The following is a 13,014-nucleotide window of genomic DNA, read 5'->3' on the forward strand; positions in this document are numbered from 1 at the left end:
TAATAAATAACTGCTTAACAGTAGGTAACACTACGGGACGCAGTTGGTATACATTGCAGAGCTTTCGGAGCGACGTTTGCCAAATAAGGAAAAAAAGTCATTACAGTGTGGAACTATTCTATAAATTAACAGATGTTTTACTATTCTTACATACTTTTGTTACAAACCTGATCTCTGTGTGATTTAAATCTAAGTAATCTTCGAATCCTGCCTCGGGAATGGATGTCCTTAGGTTATTTAGGTTTAAGTAGTTCTAAGTTCTAGGGGACTGATGACCACAGATGTTAAGTCCCATAGTGCTCAGAGCCATTTGAACCATTTTTTTACACTGCTTAAATGCCTTGCTTAACAACTGTTTATTCTTTCTTGGCAAATGGAAATTCATTCTACATATATCTTTTTCCATAGACATGTAGAGAGCTGTTTGTGGTGAAATAATCATTTTCTATGTGCACCACCGTCTGGTAAGTATTACTCTCATGATGCAGTTAAAATACCCAGTGCCTTGTACAGAGCTTTATTTCTGGTTATTATTACTGTGAGCCTTTTTTGTAGTTTGCAAAAACGTGTGTAACTTCTGCTTTCGTTCTGCCGAAAAAAAAATATTCTTTACAGCTGATCTGCAAACCTAAAATACTGACCTTACTGTGTGTAATGAAATCGGGGACACCCTACTTATCGTCACAATACATACTCAATTTACTAAATACACGTTTGCAAGAAATACACTAAATTTTGACCGTATTTCCGAAAACTAGCTAAACAATTCATTCTGTATTCAGTGCAAAGTAACGTGAGTCATTTGAGAGATGGATACACCTGCGTCTGTGTCACACTATGGAAAACGTTGTTCATTATCACAAGACATCCCATATTTCGCCTGCAATAGTGATCTGTTTCTAATCGTCTAAAATTCCCTTATTCTACTGTTGTTTAGTCGTGCAACATCATATTTTATCCAAACTGTCAATTAATTACGGTGTCATCATCCGAAATACAGACAAAGATACTTGAATTGACACAGTAATGCCGTTAACGTTAGTCACCTTTTTCACGGTAGTACACGATGTGCACACACGGAAGTCGTATTTGAAGCAGGAAAAATGGAACACATTTTTATACTGCTTTGCTTTATCCTTGTCATATAATTTTCTCTTAAATGGATAACTACAATATCATGTCGCCACAGACAAATTCGCTTTTAAGTTTAGGCGACAAAAGAAATACACCCAATATTGGTAAAAATTAGCAAAGAGCTCCATACTTCGTTTTCAGCGATTGAGAAATGGATGACTGAATTCAAATATGGAAATACGTCTCTTGAAGATAATTCAGAACCGGGAAGTACAGATAGAAACATAGAGTATGTATGCAGGACGGTATGGGCAACCGCTTTTGAAACCTGTGTGTCATAGCTGACTTAAATTCATAAAGACTGTGCAAGATGAATTTCCTAATTGCCACGTGTTGACGAAAAGCAGATTTGGGAACCAATTTCTCGACAACGTATGTAGCATTTTACATAAATATCGAACTTAACTCATGCAACTGTTATTTTTAATATTCAGATGAGACGGTAGTTCGTCACTTCACACCAAAAGAGGAAGGTGCTGTTAAATCAATAGACAAAAAGGTAATATCGACTTCACATGTCGAAAACGGCATGGCCAGTATTTCCCAAGATGTGAATGGATTAATTTTGTTGATTATTTCCTAAAGAGAAAAATTAAATTTTACGAATACTGGTAATATTCTGTGGCCTAACTGCATCAAAGAAGGAGTGAGAAAACGCTGTTTTTAAAAGAGAAAACTGTTATTGATAAAGGGAATGTAACTGCCCTCAAAAATTCTTTGAAAATGTGGAAAGATGAGTACGAAGTATTTTTTTGTGATAGTAAACTCATTCAGTGACGCCTCGCCCCATGTCTTCCACTTACTCGCACATTTAAGTGAGTAATTGAATGGATAGCGTTTCCGGTGTAAGAAATAACTATCGTTGACGGGTATTAGCAAATGTTATGGACACACAATTTAGAGAAAATTGTTGGGACTAGTGTACCTGCATTGACCTAGATGGGGCTTGAACGAAACAAATGTACTTTTGCCAGAAAGAACCAAGTACAGTATTATACTGCGTCAGCGAAATTCTTTCACCTTGACCACGTGTACAACATATGTGGCAGGTCTCGCATCCATGTCATCTTAGGTCAATACAGACAATCACTGTTAAATTCAACATATGCAGGCAAATGTGTCTGGACGTTAAGCCTCGCACATAGAGGAAAATGGTAACGTGCAGACATTGGGCTGCCCATGCGTGGGTGGCGAGAGTGAAACGGAATTGTTTTTATTTATGGCTGCACATCGATACCTGCCAAAGTGTATTGACCATAAACACTGGCTAACAGAGATATGAACATTGTTAACATTGGCTTAGAGCTGAATATGGCAGAAACTGATCCGCTTTTCATCCAACGTGCTCGATTTTTCATTTTCTGACGTGTAACAGACTGCACCTGTCACAGTTACAGGAACAGATAATTCAGCGAGATTTGCAGTGTGATGAATGGGTAGTAGCAATATACGTTTGTGCCTACAACGGAAGAGGATTATATCTACATTTGTGTACTATACACACAGGATATGAGAGGTGCTCAGGTCTGGCGGCTCAGCTTCATCGAAAACATACTGAGGAGTGAGCTTGTTCTTGGCGCACACTAGGAATTCTAAGAAGGTCTAAACAAGAATACGTCGTACATATATTGGTTAGGGAATCATGGTTACTTGACTAACTTGTACTCCGAGTGGAAAAAAGGTCTAATACTAGTAAGGCTCTGCATGAGCTATGGCAGCAGAGGAAATATTTCCAGAAATTAGCATTGCGAAGCTATTCATTTTTAAAACTATTCCAAACCATATGACGGTTCTGGTAATAAGCATCAGACAGTTTTCTGTTTGAATTAATGAAAATGTGATCTAATTTGACATTAACTCAATTATTTCACCACTAATTTCATACCCTCTAGGTATGGCTTCACAATTATTTTTCGTTTGATTCGGAGCTACGAGCAGTCTTCGAAGACATGTAATTTTCGTTGCTACTTTAACAAATAACTACAAAATAAAATTAACGCTATTTGGAGAACCTGACAAATTTACTATAGGTTTAAAACATACACTGAAAGGACCTATATCGAAGAAAAATTGGAGCATTACGTACACTCGCCTATGGAGAAGTTAGTGAGAGGTGCGACGTAGCGCTGAACTCATTAAACTAAACCAAATTCTTCCCATTCGATAAGTGGGTTACACAGTTCAGTCAACCAAATAATATCAGGATAGTAAAGCGTTTTTGAGCTATGATAAATACACATTGATGAATATGTTTACGTTTACCGTTCATAGATATTTCATCTTCAAAGACGAAATAGAAAGAATTACGAATGTTTGACTTACTGTTCCGTTATTCATTTCCCGGCGTTTGCACGTAGTTCATTCTGTTTGCATCAGAATTACAAATCATTCCCTCGCCTTGAGACACACCCTTGCTTGGTCTAGGCTCGTGTTACAGAGCAACGGATTAACACAAAAACACCCAGTTTTCCAATAAGATACGATGTTACTGGAAATGCACGTAACAAGACATGTGGACAGAACGAGGAAGATTATGACACATCGTACCACCGACGGCACGGTCTTAAGAACTTTGCAGAAAATTGTTTACAACTATTCCAAACATTTTTAGTGCTTATGGAGTTCATGGTAATGTTCCATGTTTCAGTCAACCGTGAACAAGCATAAGTATACACAAATAGCACCCGAGAAAAATATCTTCAAAACGTCCATGAGGAAGATAATGTAAATCACGCTGTTACACAGAAACGGTGTAAACTACTGAAAATGCGCACTGTAAGGTCTAATTGTCCCTCTAGATCACCCGAGTTTTTAAACTTTGGTTTCTACTTCGCTAATTCTCCTTGAACTTTGTGCCTAAGAGTGGCATATCCGGCCTGAAGAGAACCCCGAAACCCACACATTTCGCAGACATACAAAAGTTCCAAAGAAGTTCGATGTCTATTCATCAGTCTTCAGCAAAAGATATCTTCACTGACTGTTTCCAGCAGATTTATGAATATAGATAGAAGCAGTACTCAATCGAGATTGCACCGATGTCGGATAGAGGCACAGTATTCAGTTCGTATCATCTGCTTTACTTTACCGTCGTCTGTTTCTACCAGTCTTGTAGTAGAGGCATTGAGGATAGCAGGAAGTACAGTCGTGTGGAGATCAGAGCCTAACTGTAAGAAATGATGCTCCAATTCTAAGCAGCTGGTGTTACATGTACGAATTGACACGCAAGAGTTGACTGTCACATTTACACAGGTTTAAAGTAATAATTTGGAGACTGTCTGCAAATAGTTTAACATTTTACGCGCTTGATAACTGTTAAGGTTCAATGTAGAAGAGCGTAGGAAATCTCAGTGACTAATAAAGTGATGCAGTAAAGTCGTTCCTTCACTTCCACTGAATATTCATGTGACCAAGATGAGGCCTCTTAAATACAAATTTATCTGTGTTTGTAATGGACACCGCCTAACGAAAAAAGAAGCACGCAGAAACGAGGAGGAAACAAAATTAATCTCCATATGCTGAAAGGGTATGTTATGTTATTTCAGTGATTGTAACATCGTGTCAAATTTAGAAAGAACTTAGTTGTATAGGCTCGCTTATAAGAACAACGTTGCACACTCTCTGGACTGGATACATGTTCCTGTTCGGATGGGAAAGGCGTAACAAAACCGTTTTATCCTCTCCTGAGACAATCTGGTCCACAATTGTTGTAACTGGTACTCGATATCCCGGATACTGGCAGTGGGACGGAGTTGACGTCCGAGCTGGTTCCACAAATCGGGAGGGGGGAGGGGGGGTTGGATAAGGGGGTGGGGGATATCTGGTGTTCTTGGACTCTTTCTGACCCAGGAGTATCCTAACATCATGCAGACAGTGCAAAGAGACACGAGCTACGTATGGATGAGTATTGTCTTGTTGATAAATGGCACCATTGTGCTGATAAGGGAGAGGTAACATGAGGACGCAGGATATCCGTGACCCAACCTTGTGTCGTCAGAGTTCCTTCAATCACCATCAGCGATGACCTGAATTCATGCCCGATGCTTCACAACGATAGGCTCACAACGAAGCCACTTTGACATTCTGTGACGCCCTGATGACGACGTCTGATGCAAGTACCACTGGTCTCTGTTTCTTTCACAGGGCTCACTCAACTTCAGACGCTCTTCACGTCCCTTATATACCGTACCGGTCCTGTAAACAACACTAAACAGGAACAGCGCTAAGGCCCTCCGGTGACCGAACTACGTATCACAGAAAACTGCAACTCTAATCATTTACCCACCCGCCATTTCTACGTGAAGCTAAATTGACATTCGATCATGTCTCCTGCGTGAATAAAAAGTTCTCGAATTTGGAACCACGCCAAATGATTAAAATTACACAAAGTCTCGACCAAACGCTCTTTGGCCTTTGGCAAGTGGGCTGCTGGTAGTCCCTTTTACATATTATCAGTCGACTGTGACGTCAGTGGTGCTCGCCGCGTCGCAGTGAACGAGCATACGTTGACTTCGCGATCGCTCGATCTCACGCCACGTTGAGCTGCAGACCGCTGTCGCTATTAAGGATGCTATCGGTGATTTTTATTTCCATGGGTTCTTTAATTACTGTCCCAGAAGCCATATGTGCGAGCCACACTAGTGGATTCGCCAAAATTGATCCGGTGACCGTTTTGTAAAGCATACTCATCTAAAGAGGATTTGTCGGCGAAGCGAGGGCGGTGATAGCTCTCATGCTCCTTCCTGCGTTGTTCTACAGTGCTTACTATTTGTCCGACGTAAGATCAACGATACTCGCAAGGTATGTCGTTAGACGCCAGGTGTTCAAAAATGCTGATTTTAATTTCGGTGTCTTCTTTAATTGCACTTTCCCGAAGCCGTCCGTGCCATCACGCCTGTGGTTTTACAAAATTTGAACCGGTGACCGTTTTCATAACAACGCACAGCTAAAGCAGATTTCTCAGAGTAGCGAAGGCGATGAAACCTCTCATGCTCCTTCCTGTGTTGTTCTATGGGTGCATACTGTTTGTCCAACGTACGACTGGCCACACACGCAAGGTATTTAGTAGACATCAGGTATTCTGAGACCTGCTGCATTCTTAACAGGTCTCTAAGCAATTAACAGATTGTCGGAAGCCAGAAGATCGATCTGATCTGGTGTCTTTTTAAGCAGACTTCTACTTCGTCTGATTTTCTGTACAACGGTCAGTATTGCGAATAGACGGACAGCGTTCGGATTGGCAGCCCGTAGCCACATCGGTTGCAAACCTCTTTAACGAAAATTTAGAGGATAATGCCCGAGACACGGTGCCATTAAGGTCTAGATGTTTCCTCCGGTGCGCTGACGATACGTTCGACATTTGGTCTCACGGACGTCAGAAAAATGGTTCAAATGGCTCTGAGCACCATGGGACTTAATATCTGAGGTCGTCAGTCCCCTAGAACTTAGAACTACTTAAACCTAACTAACCTAAGGACATGACACACATCCATGCCCGAGGCATGGCTTAATAGAGACGGTGGCCTGCAGCTCAACACTGCATCGGATCCAGCAACTGAGAAGCTGAAGTGAACACATCGAGCGTCGTGTCTAAGTATGCCCACTTATGGCGACGTCTCGAGCGCCAGTGAAGCCACAGCCAGCAGCTAGTGTATACAGGAGCGCACCAGCAGCCCACTGGCAGACATATTACTTGAAAATGGTCTAGAAGTGCTTGGTCGATAGATCGTATAACTTTAACCACTTGACGCGGCTGGAAATCCGAGACCTTTTTATTTATTGTCACCACAGCGAGAATCTGCATTCTTACGTATCTTCTGGGTGCTTCACTTCTATCGGGCAGTGTATATTGTGTACAATAGATGAATCAGAATATGGTGCGCTGAACAATAATGTCTAACTGATTATCCAACACTGAGATCTATGAAGTCTATATCAGTCAATAATGACAATACTGTCTAATCCTGGCTATAGTGATTTAGAATTATAGCACTATTCTTCAATAGAACAAATAGTCCTCCTAATGTAAAATCCACGTATAACGCTGTTATATGTAGACCTGTGCATATAGCATAACGTCACTACTTTTACAGGATTCGACCGTGACGTGTGACTAATGGATATGGAAATCAGACTGTTAGTTTCTTTCCCTAAGAGTTTTCTTGCTGTTAGAAGGAAAGACAGTAAAAATGGAATAATACTGAATCTAGGACTTTTTGTACTAGATTCATTAAGAGGTTTATGTAATGGATTTACGGTCGCCTACCTATCTAGGCAAAGAAATGGTTAAGTTTCAGAAAAGAAGAAATTAATTTGGCGTATTTTCTTGCCGTCCCATTACTTAATTTCAGAAATAAATATAACTTTTCAGGTTATGGTTCTGAGAAACATACAAGAATCTTTCACATGCGACGCCAACATACATAAACAGTTTTGATCTAGAAAGGCCACAAATTTTTTATTACTACTGTGTGCTAAAAATATTTCCAAAGGAGACTTCTACGTTTGCATTTTTTACAGCCAAGAATCAAACACTTGAGTATTCTAATATCATAATACACAAATTTAAATGTATCAACGTACTTTGTTTGCATCTTTCTCTTAAAAAATGATCCGTCAGAACCCAAATGTAGGGAGGGTATGCTCACTCTGAACTGTCATTCAGTATTTTATGTAGCCCCACTTCAGTGTTTCTGAGCCGCATAAGCAATTTTCTTTTCATAACTCTTTGGACTGAACTTCATTTATAACTGAAAGAAACTAATCTATACTTTACTCAAAACTTCTTCATTCACTTTCACTTCACGTATTGCCACAAAGCGAGCAAGAATGTTAAAATCGTTAAATTTGTCTGAAAATATGTATTTAAGTACTTAAAAACAAAATTTTACTTCAGCACACCTATTACGTATACCATACAGCACTTTTCCCTTCACTTTAAAAGTTAGTTCACAACAATCATTTTCAGTCTTTTATTCAAATATGACAATTAGTGCTTGTGGACAAAGAATAAACCTCTTCAAATGTTTCTGTAACAGTTTTACTCGGAACACTCAAACGCCAAGAAAGAATCCTGTGTAGGTCAATAATTAGAAATAGATAACAGGGTGAATCAAATTTTATCTTTAACACAGTAATAATTCAAAAATAAATAATTCTGAGTTAATGGTTCACACTTCTACAATTGTAATTCTACTGTTCGTAACCTGTTGGCTGTATGCATTACTTGTGACAGATAGTACTGGCGGCTTCACTTCCCATGGTGCATGAGTTTCTTGAAGAATGGACCAATTAATTCTTCTTGGCATCGTTTCAACGTCCATAACATATCCAAACAACTTGTACCAAAGCAGTAATGATTCACTTGTCGTCATCCGAGACTGTTGTGCAACAATTTCCAGGCAAAGGGTCGCCTTCTCCGTTCGAGTGCTGCCTCTTTCACTGCTACCTACAGCCTTCTCGTTCCCAATTGCTCTACAGGTAGTGCGCCTAAACCCAGGCCACCTTTTAAACTTCCCACAGTAAGTTCCGTGCAGTACAAAAGCACTCTATCTTTTACAAAGGACATATCCTACACATTCTCCCTAAGCGTGTACACTTTTATACAAATGACAACTTGCACAAATATATGAAATTACACACAAAAACATTTTCAGTTCATTAGTCTACGACAAAATGTTATTTAATAAATTATACATTTCACATTTTTCTTTACGTAAGTTACAAACACACATTAGCGAAGCACTCTAACATCACATGTACCATTAGTCCTCGCATATCTTAGTTTTAGGACAAATTTTAAATGAATTTTTTTATCAATTTAGATGACTGATTAATGTTGTCATATATGCCACTGTTTCAATTATGTGTCCTAACAGATAAGCATAATTTAAAAATACAAGAAAAGTTCTGTTCACCAGTTCACCCACTTTCAAGCACTGTCACCATGAAAACATTTTCCAACTTTTATATAATTTCTACAGGCATTATACACTGAAATTCCATTAGAAAATTTATCATAAACGCTTTCACATAAATTATACAAAATCTTACGTATTATTGAAGAAGCTTTCTGTCCCCGTTATGGGTACTATGGCAGTCCTTTTGTTCCTCTGAACCATACTGCATTAACTTCACTTTTTGGTTCCATCTTAGCAGGATTATAAGCAGTCCATTTTCCACTTTATTTAATTACACTCTGTATAACGGTTATATGCTGCTTTTTTACCTTGACATATTTCGTCAGTTCTTTGGCGTCTAAATTACACTTTTTATATGCTCCTTAGCCCGCATTATTTCACTTAACCACCCTCTAAATGACACATTTGTTTCATTTATTCCATCGTACAACATACAGATTTGGCGTCATTAATAGTTGTTGGAGTTATTACACTTTTCTAGCTACATATTTCTTTAGATCAACGGTTTCTGGACTTAGGATATACTTGGAAATTACATTTCAGTATGGTATTCCTCTAATTTCAAAAGGAGATAATAAACGCATTTAAATTTTTTGATATCTCATGGTTTACCTCACTGGATTTCTCGAGAGTTTTCACAAGGCCTATTTCACCAATATTAAATTTTGTGACTTTTAATTTTTCAACGTGCTGTTTTGCTCTTACTTCTGCATTTCTTCTACTTAACTCCCTTACCAATCCTTTTTTTCTAACCAAATCTATCTCTTTGATCTAATGTTTCCCCCGTTAAACTTTAATTTTGTAATCTATCATAATTTCTTCAGGAGTGAATCTAGTGGATTCATGTTGTAATGAATTCATGTTTACTTCAAATCTGTGGATGAATTTTCCTCAAGTTCTGTGATTTCGGTGACAACAAGTCCTACATAGGCTGTGGCTAAGCCATGTCTCCGCAATATTCTTTCTTTCAGGAGTGCTAGTTCTGCAAGGTTCACAGGAGAGCCTCTGTGAAGTTTGGAAGCTAGGAGACGAGGTACTGGCGGAATTAAAGCTGTGAGGACTGGCCGTGAGTAGTGCTTGGGTAGCTCAGTTGGTAGAGCACTTGCCCGTGAAAGGCAAAGGTCCCGAGTTCGAGTCTCGGTCCGGCACACAGATTTAATCTGCCAGGAAGTTTCAAATCCTACATAGTCTTCCTAACTCTCGCAAATAGCATCCCACAGGACTACTGGATGGGTGGTAAGCTGAAATATATGTTACATCCACTCCGCGTTCTTCCATATCTTCCGTAAGCTTTGATCTACCATTTTATCTTCCCATGAAATAGTATTCATTTTTTTTAAATTCCGTGTCAGGTCGTTCTCGTTTCTGATCGCAAATTCTTTCATGATCTTCAGTTGTGGTTTGTTACTAATCATTTCATGCGTTGGTTACTTTTTCTTTGACTACGTTACGTCTTCTGGATACTGTAATGAAATTCTGCCATCTTCACATGGCTCGTCTCCTAGTGTTTTTCTGTTTTCTTGAAAAACTTCTTCTTCATGTTTTGATATCTTGTTTCGGTAACTTTTCGCATGGAATATCCTCATTTTCTGGCATTATTTTTGTATAAGACAGAGGTTTTCAGTAAGCTTCTTTTTCTTCTGATTCTCAGTAACTTGATCGAATGATATCTTCGTTTTCACTTAAGCTGGCATCTTAAATAAGACATTCAGGTTCCAATATGTAAGCCCTTCTTAAATTCTTTTAGAAATCTAGGTCATTGCTAGTGTCATAGTTCATGCACTCTCGAAATTGTTCGATAGTAAGTAGTTCCTCTTGCTTATTTTCATTAGCAGTCAGATTATTTTTCGTAAGTTGGTCTTCATTCGAACTGTCTTCCTCATCTTCTCTGACGTCATCAGCTTGCAATTCACATATGTTGTAATCTTTGTGTATTTCTATCAGTCACACAACTTAGTTCTGTTTTAGGTCATGCTTGTGAATGACAAAAAAAATTTCGCAGATTCGTTGTCAAGGAATAACTCTTCAGCGACATGTACATTTTATCTCCCATTTCGCCTCCACTCAGGACCTCTTCATTTTTCCTAACGTCAGCTGCACGGTCCTCTTGGATCCATTTGCATTGGCAGCTCACGAACCCTGTGCGGCTTCATTGAATAAATCTCTCTCCTCCACTTTGTTGCTGTTTGTAGACTTGTTGTTGGTCGTAGTAACGCTATCTTCCTTTTCGTTTAATGCATCTGGTCTGTCCATTGTCTCTGAAGTTGTTACAGTGAGTGAATCACCGTCTACTCACATACTTAGGCTCGTTACACACTGGGACGCTGGTGAAGGTTACCAGCGACATTCACCGACAGAGATACATTCGTCTGAACAAGAGCATTCACTCCGGGACACTATGCCTCACCGAGCCACTGTGAGCCAGCAGTGACTCACCCTCGCTACATGTGACGGACAAGGTCACTGTGTTCACAGCTGTCACCGCCAGACGTGCATTAGTTTGAATTGCAGTGTTCATACTGGAACACAGATCACAGATTTGCCAACCGACAGTGACGAGAAACTTTCATTGTACATTATACTGTACTCATTGTAGCCATGAGAATAGATTTAATTAACACGGAAGATTTTGTAAGTGAACACACCCCAGTGGTGGGATAGCAACCTCGACTAAAGCCCACCGTACCGCATGATTCTGGCGATCTAACGCGCAGACTTTACGGACTTTGGCACGATACCTGTCAGGTATCCGAAGAACAACAAATCCGAAGAACTGCTTGCATAAAGGCCGGAGGTGGTATAATGTATTAAAAACGAACATGTTAAATATTATCAGGGGGTTAGCAATGGTATAATGCAACTTTAAATTTTGAAGTTTTTCTCCGAGTTATTTATAATTCACTATAAAAGCATGAATATTAATACATCTATAATTATCAGTGTTCCTTTTCCTGGCAACCCTATAACTCTGATCAATGGCAGAGCTGAACTCTGTTATGACTGCATCCATATAAACAACCAAAGTGAAGGAATTTCGAATATCTTTGATAAAAAGATATTATTACGTTGTACATCTTTTTGATTGGAGTCGGTAGAGGAATTTAATCGCTTTAATGTAGATATATCACCTTAAACAAGCATTTGAAAATTTAGCTCTCTGTGGTTGGTTTTAGCATTGTGATAAACGTATGTGCAAAATATCATGGCATTATATCACAGATATGCTGAGGGAGAGGCCATTGGTTTTAGCATTGTGATAAGCGTATGTGCAAAATATCATGGCATTATATCACAGATATGCTGAGGGAAAGGACGTTGGTTTTAGCATTGTGATAAACGTATGTGCAAAATATCATGGCATTATATTACAGATATGCTGAGGGAAAGGACATAAGTGTCAGAAGATGTAGCTTCTGGGAAAATGAATTTTAAGATTAAACTGTACCTTCTAAGACTGCCCCAGAATTGTACTGGGGATTTTCCTTGTACTTAAGACTTGTCTTGTAATCTATTTTCTTTTGTCTGTTTCCTTTGCTAGGCTCTGAATAGACAATTCAGCTGTATATACACAACAGAATTTTTCGAGTTGAATGCACAAGCCTAGAAGCTCAAACTCTGTAACACTTTCACCCTCCATATTTTACATGATTAAATACAATTGTAGCGTCATATGTAGAAAGCTTTACAGCTGTACGCATAGAAAATGTTATGTTTGCGAAACGTGTCCAGATAAATGCATTTAGAGGCTCATTTGGCTCTTGAGTGTTAACAAGAGCGCACTTCCATAGTAGGTAAGGATTTTAGAGGAATTTAAACGTGGGCTAGATAGCGTTCATTAGGCATTCAGAAACTTCTTGTCTTTGTAGAGAAATTGTTATTCCACAGGCAGTTGCGAAAGGGAGCGAGGCCGGAATACTGCGAACAACGTAGATCTTCTTTTTCATCACTTTCCACAGGATTTCGA

General features: G+C 39.1%; 1 non-coding gene across 1 annotated transcript; it reads left to right on the top strand.

Moving 5' to 3' along the window:
* The first annotated feature begins 10,124 nt into the window (after positions 1-10,124).
* Trnas-uga (transfer RNA serine (anticodon UGA)) lies at positions 10,125-10,199 on the top strand. Its single transcript has one exon. It is a non-coding gene; the product is annotated as a tRNA-Ser (tRNA).
* The last annotated feature ends 2,815 nt before the right edge of the window (positions 10,200-13,014 follow it).

This window comes from Schistocerca cancellata, chromosome 2, assembly GCF_023864275.1.
Source record: "Schistocerca cancellata isolate TAMUIC-IGC-003103 chromosome 2, iqSchCanc2.1, whole genome shotgun sequence".
Lineage (NCBI taxonomy): Eukaryota > Metazoa > Arthropoda > Insecta > Orthoptera > Acrididae > Schistocerca > Schistocerca cancellata.